The following is a 10,313-nucleotide window of genomic DNA, read 5'->3' on the forward strand; positions in this document are numbered from 1 at the left end:
AATATGATCTAAGGAGGTGATCTCATGATTTGAAGCAAGGTTGGGGTAACTTACATGATGAGGATTCAGAGGACATACTTCGGACCTAAGAGGGACGAGCACTAGTTATATAAAGGACACAGAGCTAAACCGCCAGAAAGGAAAGAAAACCAACTTGACACGGAGTACGAGAAAGATGAAGAAAGAGGGATATAGAAGCCATCCCCTTTGCATTAAATACAAGACAACCACTTTTCTGACCGCATTAATGAGGAAGTGACTATAAACAGTGGTGGCATAGCTAAGATTTCAGTGTAAAGTTTGCTGGTATATTCTGGATGGGACAAGAATTCTAGGAGTGTGATCCCAACCCTCCAAGTGTAGAATCCAAATACATTTAAGCCGGATATAAAAAGCAAGAAAAAGATTTGGAGGAGGGGACAGAAAGAAATAGTGCAAAAAAAGAAAGAAAGAGAGTTCAACCATTTTGTAATATCTTCCTCGAATTAGACCCGAGGATCAACACTTGTGTTTTTCTTTAATCAGCTTTCAAACTGAACATCAATGAAATAAATACCATCTCTCTTTTAATTCAATGACATAAGCCTTACTAATCTTTGCATTGGGTATCATAAAATAGACTTGACTTCCCATCTCTAAAGAAATTAATTGTGATAGCAAATAGCAAGAATTATCATTTAAGACATAAAGCTGTTTCTTTGCTTTTTGCTTGCCACAATACTATTCATGGATCTCACTGTACTATTTAAACTAACTTTTACATTTATCTACAGTACTTTTAGTAAAGAGAGATGCTATGTCCACAACATTTTCACAATAAATCATAGGTGGTTAGTTATTACTGGTTCAAATTTGAACCTAACACTAAGATTACTTTTTTGCCCCAACATTAACAACCTGCCACTTATAATTTGTTGTAAAAATGTTGTGGACATATCATTTTTCTTCAGCAAAATAAGTGAATCCCAAATGGACACTTAGACACTTCATTTTACTCAACAATCTGAAATTGGCAATATCGCCATTTTATATATTTTGGAGGATGGACATATCTACCTTATAGACATTATAGACATGCAACTGTGTCAAATATGTTCATTTTATATATATAAGATTTATGGCTTCCAGTTAGCTCAACTAGTAAAATCTCTTGATTTGGAATTCGATCCCCCAATTACACAAAAAACTAATTAATGTCTTTATCTGATAATAAAAAAACAATTATGCCCCTAGGATCCCAAATTCCAAACCTCCATTTGCTCAAGCTTCTAAACAAAGCAATAAATAATCTGCTTTATAGCCACTTTTGTCTATATGAGTGCTTATCTGAATCAATTTATCTATTTATATTGGCTTCAAACTTCAAAGGCACAAAGAGTTTCTCAGCAATTAAAAAAAAAAAAAAAAAAGGCACAAAGAGTGTTAGGTTAAGATAGCTTGACCCCGGTTAATTAATTCAATTACTCAAGTTGATTAATTAGGTTCAATTGTATGCAAATCGTGAAGGCACCAATAAATCACCAAAAATACTAAATGCAACGGAAAATAAATTTGACACGGTGATTTGTTGATAAATAGGGAAAACCTCATAAGGTAAAAACCTCACCAGGTAATTTTAAGGTCACTACTCCTAAGAATCAACTAATCAATAATCAAGCGGTACAAGTATAAGGAATCTTACCAACTACCCTGGTCTATCCCGAAATACCAACTTACAGTTAAACCTTTGCTCCAATACCCAATTGGACTTGATCTTGTAATAGTCTTCTTTCCCTTGATGCACAACCTCCAATTTGTGACTATCTCTTTGCACGGATCTCATGTACGTGACTAACTCTAGTATCCAGCAACTTGAACAAATGTTGTTGGCTGCAAAGTTCTTCACTTCATCAACAATGAAGATCTAGAAGCACTCGGTTACAAAACCCTATGGCGTACAAACGCAATAGCTTTACATAGAGAAAATAAGTCTCTTGATCTCTGTATCCGTGTGTAACGACTCTTAAAAATAAGTATTATATATGTCTAGGGTTGTGAGAAAAGAAACCCTAAACAATTGCACAAGCCTGGGCTAAATTTTAAATCTGAAAAACTGAAAATCGTAAGTCTTAATAGATCAAGTTGTTGTCGAGCTATCTATCAAGTTTCACATTAAATCTCAATAGCAGGTATTTGTCGAGATATCTGTCAAAACATAATTATAACTAAAGTATATTTGTTGAAAGATTAACCAATTACAATAAAATATGCCCCTAACAAAGAGTTTGTACAATATATATATATATATATATATATTTTTTCATCATAAAAGAGTTTGTACGACACAATTAATAAAAATAATAAAAAAAGCCATAAAGTTAAATATTTTGTTTCACTATTCATTTAACTATATCTGACAAGAAAGTTAAATCTTTTATGAAGTCCAGAATAAAACTGTTATAAACCTTGAAGTACGTCAGAGAATAAAGGTAGCTTCTTTAGCATCTGCAGAAAGAGTATGACATTATACAATGATCTATTTGGCCGAGCACAATCCATCCTTTATCTTGAAATAAAGAAATTACATATGATCTATTCAACGTTGAAATAAAGAATTGCTCAAGGATTTTAGTAAATATTTGAAATTACTAGCATTCTTGCACATTATGTTACCTTTTTTTTTTCAAAAGAATGTACAATGTAGTCTCCTCACGAAAGCTGATAAAGATAGTTTTGATCATGTCTTCCACAATTTCTTCAATGATTCCACTTGTGCGTAATAAATTGTTCTACACGTTACTAATTTTAGAGGGTCCAAATTGGAATTGATCTTTTTATAATTAAATTTGTTTAAACAAAGAAAGATCTACTGAAGCTAGAAGCTACTTAATTAGTTCTGCACAAATGAGGATCGGCATTGCACTAGATGACTGTAAGTCCTTCCTTAGACCAAGCTGTGACTGCAGACTTGACCGTGGAGGCCCCAATATCTAAGTTAGTGAGACAACATGAGAGAACAATGTTTAGAGAGTGAAAGAGAGTTGGACAAGTGAAGGGAGCTGTACTTCCTGAGAGAGAGAGTCCCTTGTCCAAATAGTATTTCTTCCTTTTATAGAGAAACTAGACTCATGGCACGCATTTTGTTATTTTGGATTTAGTAAAATAATGTTTAAAAATGAGATAGAAATGGTGTCCTAATTTTTAGGATCTTTCTCAATGTGAAATTTAATAAAAGTTTAAAAGGCTAATACTTAGAAACTTTTTAAAAAATAGTCAATTACTCTTTTAATCTGTTTGTATTTTTAAATTTAAAATTATTTAATTAAAAAATAGAGATATTTTAAAAAGTTTAAGAATTTGTATGAGAATATTTTAATATGCAAAATGATGAAACCCAAACAATGAATCATGTTATTAATAGTATAGATGAGTGGTTGTAGGTACTCAAAGAAATAGGTGGTTGCAGGTGATTTAGTGTTGAACGGCACACCTCTTACACTAATGTTTCAAGGGATCCTCAGTATTTGCTAACGTCTTCTTTCCATATAATCCCTAATTGAAAAAGGGAAAAAGAAAATTCCTTGTTATTGAACACCTTCACACAGTCACTAAAAGTTAATACTCACATGCTCCAAAGAATAGGTATTAGATGCTGCTTAAAAACAAAGGCAAGGATATTATTCGTGAAGCAAAAGAATTGAAGCAGCATTTTGTTATCTAATCATACACTGTCATAGGGCGCATGATAATGAAATGTCAAAGCAATGGATATTAGGAAGAAGGAGATGGGTCACATTCTACTATTCTACTCTACAAAATACCCCAAAAAAAAAAAATGGCACTCACTTGTGTACCGTGATAAAGCAATGGAGCAGATATATGAAATACCATCTCGTGATAGTAGATATATGGTGCTACTTTCGTTCTGCCTTTGATATGGTGCAGTGTACAAATGGTGTTGTCTTTAGGGTTGATAACAAATCGTACAACTATGACTATAATTAAAGGATTTTACTAATGTGTGTCCTAAGGGCACACATTAATCTCCATTTTTGGAAATAATTTTTTCAAGAATTGAAAAAGTAACACTACAAGAAAAACAAGCAGTTGCGGCGCACCTTTTGCGGCGGGTACGAAAACCGCCGCTATATGTCGCCTATTGCAGCGCATTTTTGACCCACCGCTATATATGAGATCTATTGCGGTGCTTTTTGTGACCGCCGCTATAGGTAGGGTTTTTTGCGGCGCCCAACAGCGACGGGACATAAAACCGCCGAATTAGACCTGTTTTAGCGGCGGTAACAGAGCTATAGCGGCGCTCCAAAAACCCCGCCGCAATAGGGGTCCTTTTTGCGGCGGGTTGGACCGCCGCAACAGACCTTTAAATTTCCAGCCCCAAAATTTGTCTCTTTTTTTTCGCCTTCCTACTTAAAGATCAAATGGTAAATTACATCCGATTGGCATGAAAATTGGCACACATGTTAAGAACATATAGAAAATGTGATCCAACGGTTGGATTTTCAAAATATGAATTCAACAAAAAGTTATTGGTTAGTGTAACATTTTTTAAAATTATATCAAGTGTAACTTGAACCTAACCCTATATTTCTTAATTCAATGTGAATTTTGACAAATCTACCGTTAGATTACATTATCTTCATATATTTTTCATGCTTCCAAAATTTCAAAGTGATCAAAGATTAATAGTGTTTAAATTCAAGTTCTTGCAGTTTAAAATAACGCATAAAAGATGAGTTTAAAGATCAAATGGTAAATTATATCCGATTGGCATGAAAATTGGCATGCATGTTAAGAACATATAGAAAATGTGATCCAACGGTTGGATTTTCAAAATATGAATTCAACAATATGTTATTGGTTAGTGTAACATTTTTTAGAGTTACATCAAGTGTAACTTAAACCCAACCCCACATTTCTTAATTCGATTTGAATTTTGACAAATCTACCGTTAGATTACATTATCTTCATATATTTTTCATACTTAAAAAATTTCAAGGTGATCAAAAATTAATAGCCATGTCATCAATCAATTGTTTAAATTCAAGTTTTTGTAGTTTAAAATAACGCATAAAAGATGAGTTTAAAGATCAAATGGTAAATTACATTTGATTGGCATGAAAATTGGCATGCATGTTAAGAACATATAGAAAATGTGATCCAATTGTTGGATTTTCAAAATACGAATTCAACAATAAGTTATTGGTTGGTGTAACATTTTTTTGAGTTAAATCACATGTAACTTGAACCCAACACTATATTTCTTAATTCGATGTGAATTTTGACAAATCTACAGTTAGATTACATTATCTTCATATATTTTTCATGTTTACAAAATTTCAAGGTGATCAAAGATTAAAAGTCATGTTATCAATCAATTGTTTAAATTCAAGTTCTTGTAGTTTAAAATAACGCATAAAAGATGAATTTAAAGATCAAATGGTAAATTACATCCGATTGGCATGAAAATTGGCATGCATGTTAAAAACATATAGAAAATGTAATCCAACGGTTGGCTTTCAAAATATGAATTCAACAATAAGTTATTGATTAGTGTAACATTTTTTAGAGTTACATCAAGTGTAACTTAAACCCAACTACACATTTTTTAATTCGATGTGAATTTTGACAAATCTACTGTTAGATTACATTATCTTCATATATTTTTCACTCTTAAAAAATTTCAAGGTAATCAAAGATTAATAGCCATGTCATCAATCAATTGTTTAAATTCAAGTTTTTGTAGTTTAAAATAACGCATAAAATATGAGTTTAAAGATCCAATGGTAAATTACATACAATTGACATGAAAATTGGCATGCATGTTAAGAATATATAGAAAATGTGATCCAACGGTTGGATTTTTAAAATATGAATTCAACAATAAGTTATTGGATGGTGTAACATTTTTTAGAGTTATATCACGTGTAACTTGAACCCAACCCTATATTTCTTAATTCGATATGAATTTTGACAAATCTACCGTTAGATTACATTATCTTTATATATTTTTCATGCTTACAAAATTTCAAGGTGATCAAAGATTAATAGTCATGTCATCAATCAATTGTTTAAATTCAAGTTCTTGTAGTTTAAAATAATGCATAAAAGATGAATTTAAAGATCAAATGGCAAATTACATCCAATTGGCATGAAAATTGGCATGTGCGTTAAGAACATATAGGAAATGTGATCTAACGGTTGGATTTTTAAAATATGAATTCAACAATAAGTTATTGGTTGGTGTAACAGTTTTTAGAATTACATCACGTGTAACTTGAACCCAACCCTATATTTCTTAGTTCGTTGTGAATTTTGACAAATCTACCATTAAATTACATTATCTTCATATATTTTTCATGCTTAAAAAATTTCAAGATGATCAAAGATTAATAGCCATGTTATCAATCAATTGTTTAAATTCAAATTTTTGTAGTTTAAAATAACGCATAAAAGTTGAGTTTAAAGATTAAATGGTAAATTACATCCGATTGGCATGAAAATTTGCATGCATGTTAAGAACATATAAAAAATGTGATCATTGGTTGGATTTTCAAAATATGAATTCAACAATAAGTTATTGGTTAGTGTAACATTTTTTAGACTTACTTCAAATGTAACTTAAACCCAACCCCACATTTCTTAATTCGATGTGAATTTTGACAAATTTACCGTTAGATTACATTATCTTCATATATTTTTCATGCTTAAAAAATTTCAAGGTGATCAAAAATTAATAGCCATGTCATCAATCAATTGTTTAAATTCAAGTTTTTGTAGTTTAAAATAACGCATAAAAGATGAGTTTAAAGATCAAGTGGTAAATTACATCTGATTGGCATGAAAATTGGTATGCATGTTAAGAACATATAGAACATGTAATCCAATGATTGGATTTTCAAAATATGAATAATATAATAAGTTATTGGTTGGTGAAACATTTTTTAGAGTTAGATCAAGTGTAACTTGAACCCAACTCTATATTTCTTAATTCAATGTGAATTTTGACAATTCTACTATTAGATTACATTATCTTCATATATTTTTTTCATACTTACAAAATTTTAAGGTGATCAAAGATTAATAGCCATGTCATAAATCAATTGTTTAAATTCAAGTTTTTGTAGTTTAAAATAACTCATAAAAGATGAGTTTAATGATCAAATGGTAAATTACATCCAATTGGCATGAAAATTTGCATGCATGTTAAGAACTTATAGAAAATGTGATCCAACGGTTGGATTTTAAAAATATGAACTGAACAATAAGTTATTGGTTGGTGTAACATTTTTTAAAGTTACATCAATTGTAATTTGAACCCAACCCTATATTTCTTAATTCAATGTGAATTTTGACAAATCTGCCGTTAGATTACATTATCTTCATATATTTTTCATGCTTACAAGAATGAACCTTTCATTATACTCTTCAAATCCATCGGCTAGATTTCAAATCTAAGAATGGCATGTGATGGGCATGTGTTGTGTACTTATATGGCTATATATATTCACTATGTCTGACCATCCAAATCCAATTAGTCATATTATTTTTTGTTTAAAAGTAATCGTAGTTTTTTTTTTTTTTTTGTATTGGAAAAGTAAACGTAGTTCGTCACATATTAAAATTCTTATATAAATTTAATATATAATAGCTATGATCATTTTTTTTTTAATTTTTAATAAGATAAAACGTTTGATAATTTTTGTTGTGTGGTTTTTTTTTTTTTTTTTTGAAACATTATGTGGTGATTTTTATTGAGTATATGTGATTGTTTTTTGTTTTTAAATTTTATTTCATATCTCATTAATATTAGATTTTTAATATTTTCCGCTCATTAACTCAGTTAGATATATAGATGTGTTTGATTATTGTACAATTACAAAATGCATGACAAAATGGTAATTACTAGTCAAAAATGGTAATTGATTTACTATAATAATTTATATAAATTTATATATTTATTATTAAATTTTATATAAATTAAAAAATATATAATTTATATAAATTATTATAATATATATCATTTATATAATAATTATTATATATATTTAAAATTTTAAAAAAATATATATATATTTTTTTAAATGTAACATTTGCGTATACTTGCATCACTAGCTTAGTGGCGTGCAGCACGTGTTTTGCCCAAATGGTCTCTAGTTCGAGACTTGACTTTGCTTATAATTTTTTTTTAAATTTTAAAACTCTTATTTCAGATTTTAAAACCCTAGCAATAGCATCATATAAATATGTCTTTTCTTTTCTCCCAGCCGCCCCCTTCCCCAAATTCTTCTCTTCCTCCAGACCCGTCGCCCTCCCCAAATTTTTTTTCTCTCTTCAAGAGACGCCAATAAGTTTGGCCCCCTTTTGCAATCTAATCCTTTTGTTTTTCTTTTCTTTGTCTTTGTCTTGCAATCTAATTTTCTTTAAAAAGAAAAAAGAAAAAAAAGAGAGAAAGATTTAAAGATGGTGGAATAATCGACCTCGATTCGATTTCGCTGCTCGGCGGCTTGTTGATGTCTCGTCCTGTCGATTGAGAGAGAGGCTGAATAAGATTATGGCTTCGGACTATTTCACTACCTCGCCGGAAATGAAGGCTCCGGGGGAAGTTGCAGCTGGAAATTACGCCTCTTTCCAGGTACCGATCACAGGGCCAACACAAGTGGAAGGTTCAGTTGCTCAGTTCCAGCATCAGGTATAACTTTTTAATGATTTCGGTTTTGTTTTCTGCTTTTTGGATTTTGATATCGATAAATTTGCCTTTTTGTTAATGGCTGCATTGTGTTTGGTCTTGTATTACTCGTTATGATATAGATTTGCGCATTGCTTTATTCGATGACTTGCATTGTAGTCTTAATATGAGAAACTTTGTTGAGGAATTGGTGGAATAATGTATTTTAGTGGTTGGCGTTTTACTCTGTAAATGTGAACAATATTTGATTTTTCTAGAAGCTTAAGATGATTTGATTGGGTTACACTAAAGTGATAATAGTAATGTGACTGCGCGTATCTTTTTATGTGCTTAAGATGTGTTGGGAGTTGATAATTAGCACTCACATTGCTAGAATCTACTGACAGTGAAAAAAGAAATTTTGGTAGCTAGTTCCCATTTGTGCAGTAACCTATGGATTGTAGAAACAGTGAATGGGTTTTTTTTTTTTTACTTATTATATATGAATGTGTAATGGAGTGTATTAATTTTTGGTAATATATGAAACACAAAGGCCTTGAAATAACTATAAGCTGGTCAATATAAACCTTTCTCATTTCTGTATTATATAAATAGGTTTCTAGTTCCTACATTGAATACTGGGAGATGGGGATTAAAGTTTACCATTACATTACATGCATAGACATGTGATTTTGTGAAGCTGTTATGTTAAAGCCCATAGATTTTCAATCTTAAAAAAGATCTAATTTCTTTGTCTTTGTCTCTATATCCGCTTACGGCGACACCAACCGCATCAACTCCACCGTCCAACAAGCTCTCTCCTCCACCGGCATCTCCCTCAACCACGTCCCCGCCGGTAACCCTTTTCAACTCACTGAATTTTTTTTTTAAATTTTTTAAATTTATTACTTCTAGATCTTAGATTAGATCTAGTGTTAATTGTAAATATATATATATATATATATATTTATATATATTTATTTATTTATTTAGGGGTGAAAGATGCAAGTGATAAGAAGGTGTAGTGGTACTAGTAGTAGACTTGTTCTACGGTTTTTATTAATGTCAAACCTGGAAAGATCATATAGAGAGTAATGGAAGTTATAGAAGGTGATAAAAATCTACTAATGTGAGCATCGACTTTTGAATAAGGCATGGGGATAATACAATAGAAGGTGATTATTAACTTGGTTTATTTAAGGGACTAGTAAGAGGTCTTTTGAAGTTGTTTATGTTTTCTTGGTTTATTTATTTTGGTTGTGTTGTGTTGCAGTTATCAACTTGAAGCTCTAGAGATGGCAATCAAGAAGAACACTATAGTGTTCTTGGAGACTGGCTCTGGCAAGACTCTGATTGCCATTATGCTTCTGCGCAGCTTTGCCTATCTTCTCCGCAAACCTTCGCCTTTCATTGCAGTCTTCTTAGTTCCCCAAGTTGTGTTGGTCCCTCAAGTATGCCAACTGTTAACTTCCTCTCTTTCTCATTGTATACATAATCACATGTATGTAATAGGCATATGTAATTGTTTATGCATTTAAGGCATTAGGTTTTTTATTTAAATGGGATTCATCACATGTAGGGATCAATAAATGCCTTGAAAGTATTGGGTTTTAATGGAATGAATCACATTTCTCTTTTAAAGATGTTA

General features: G+C 31.1%; 1 long non-coding RNA gene across 1 annotated transcript; it reads left to right on the forward strand.

Moving 5' to 3' along the window:
* The first annotated feature begins 8,249 nt into the window (after positions 1 to 8,249).
* On the forward strand, positions 8,250 to 10,313 carry LOC115975375. The gene is made up of 2 exons (XR_004088114.1): positions 8,250 to 9,521; positions 9,939 to 10,313. It is a non-coding gene; the product is annotated as an uncharacterized LOC115975375 (long non-coding RNA).

Source organism: Quercus lobata, chromosome 2 (assembly GCF_001633185.2).
Source record: "Quercus lobata isolate SW786 chromosome 2, ValleyOak3.0 Primary Assembly, whole genome shotgun sequence".
Classification (NCBI taxonomy): Eukaryota; Viridiplantae; Streptophyta; class Magnoliopsida; order Fagales; family Fagaceae; genus Quercus; species Quercus lobata.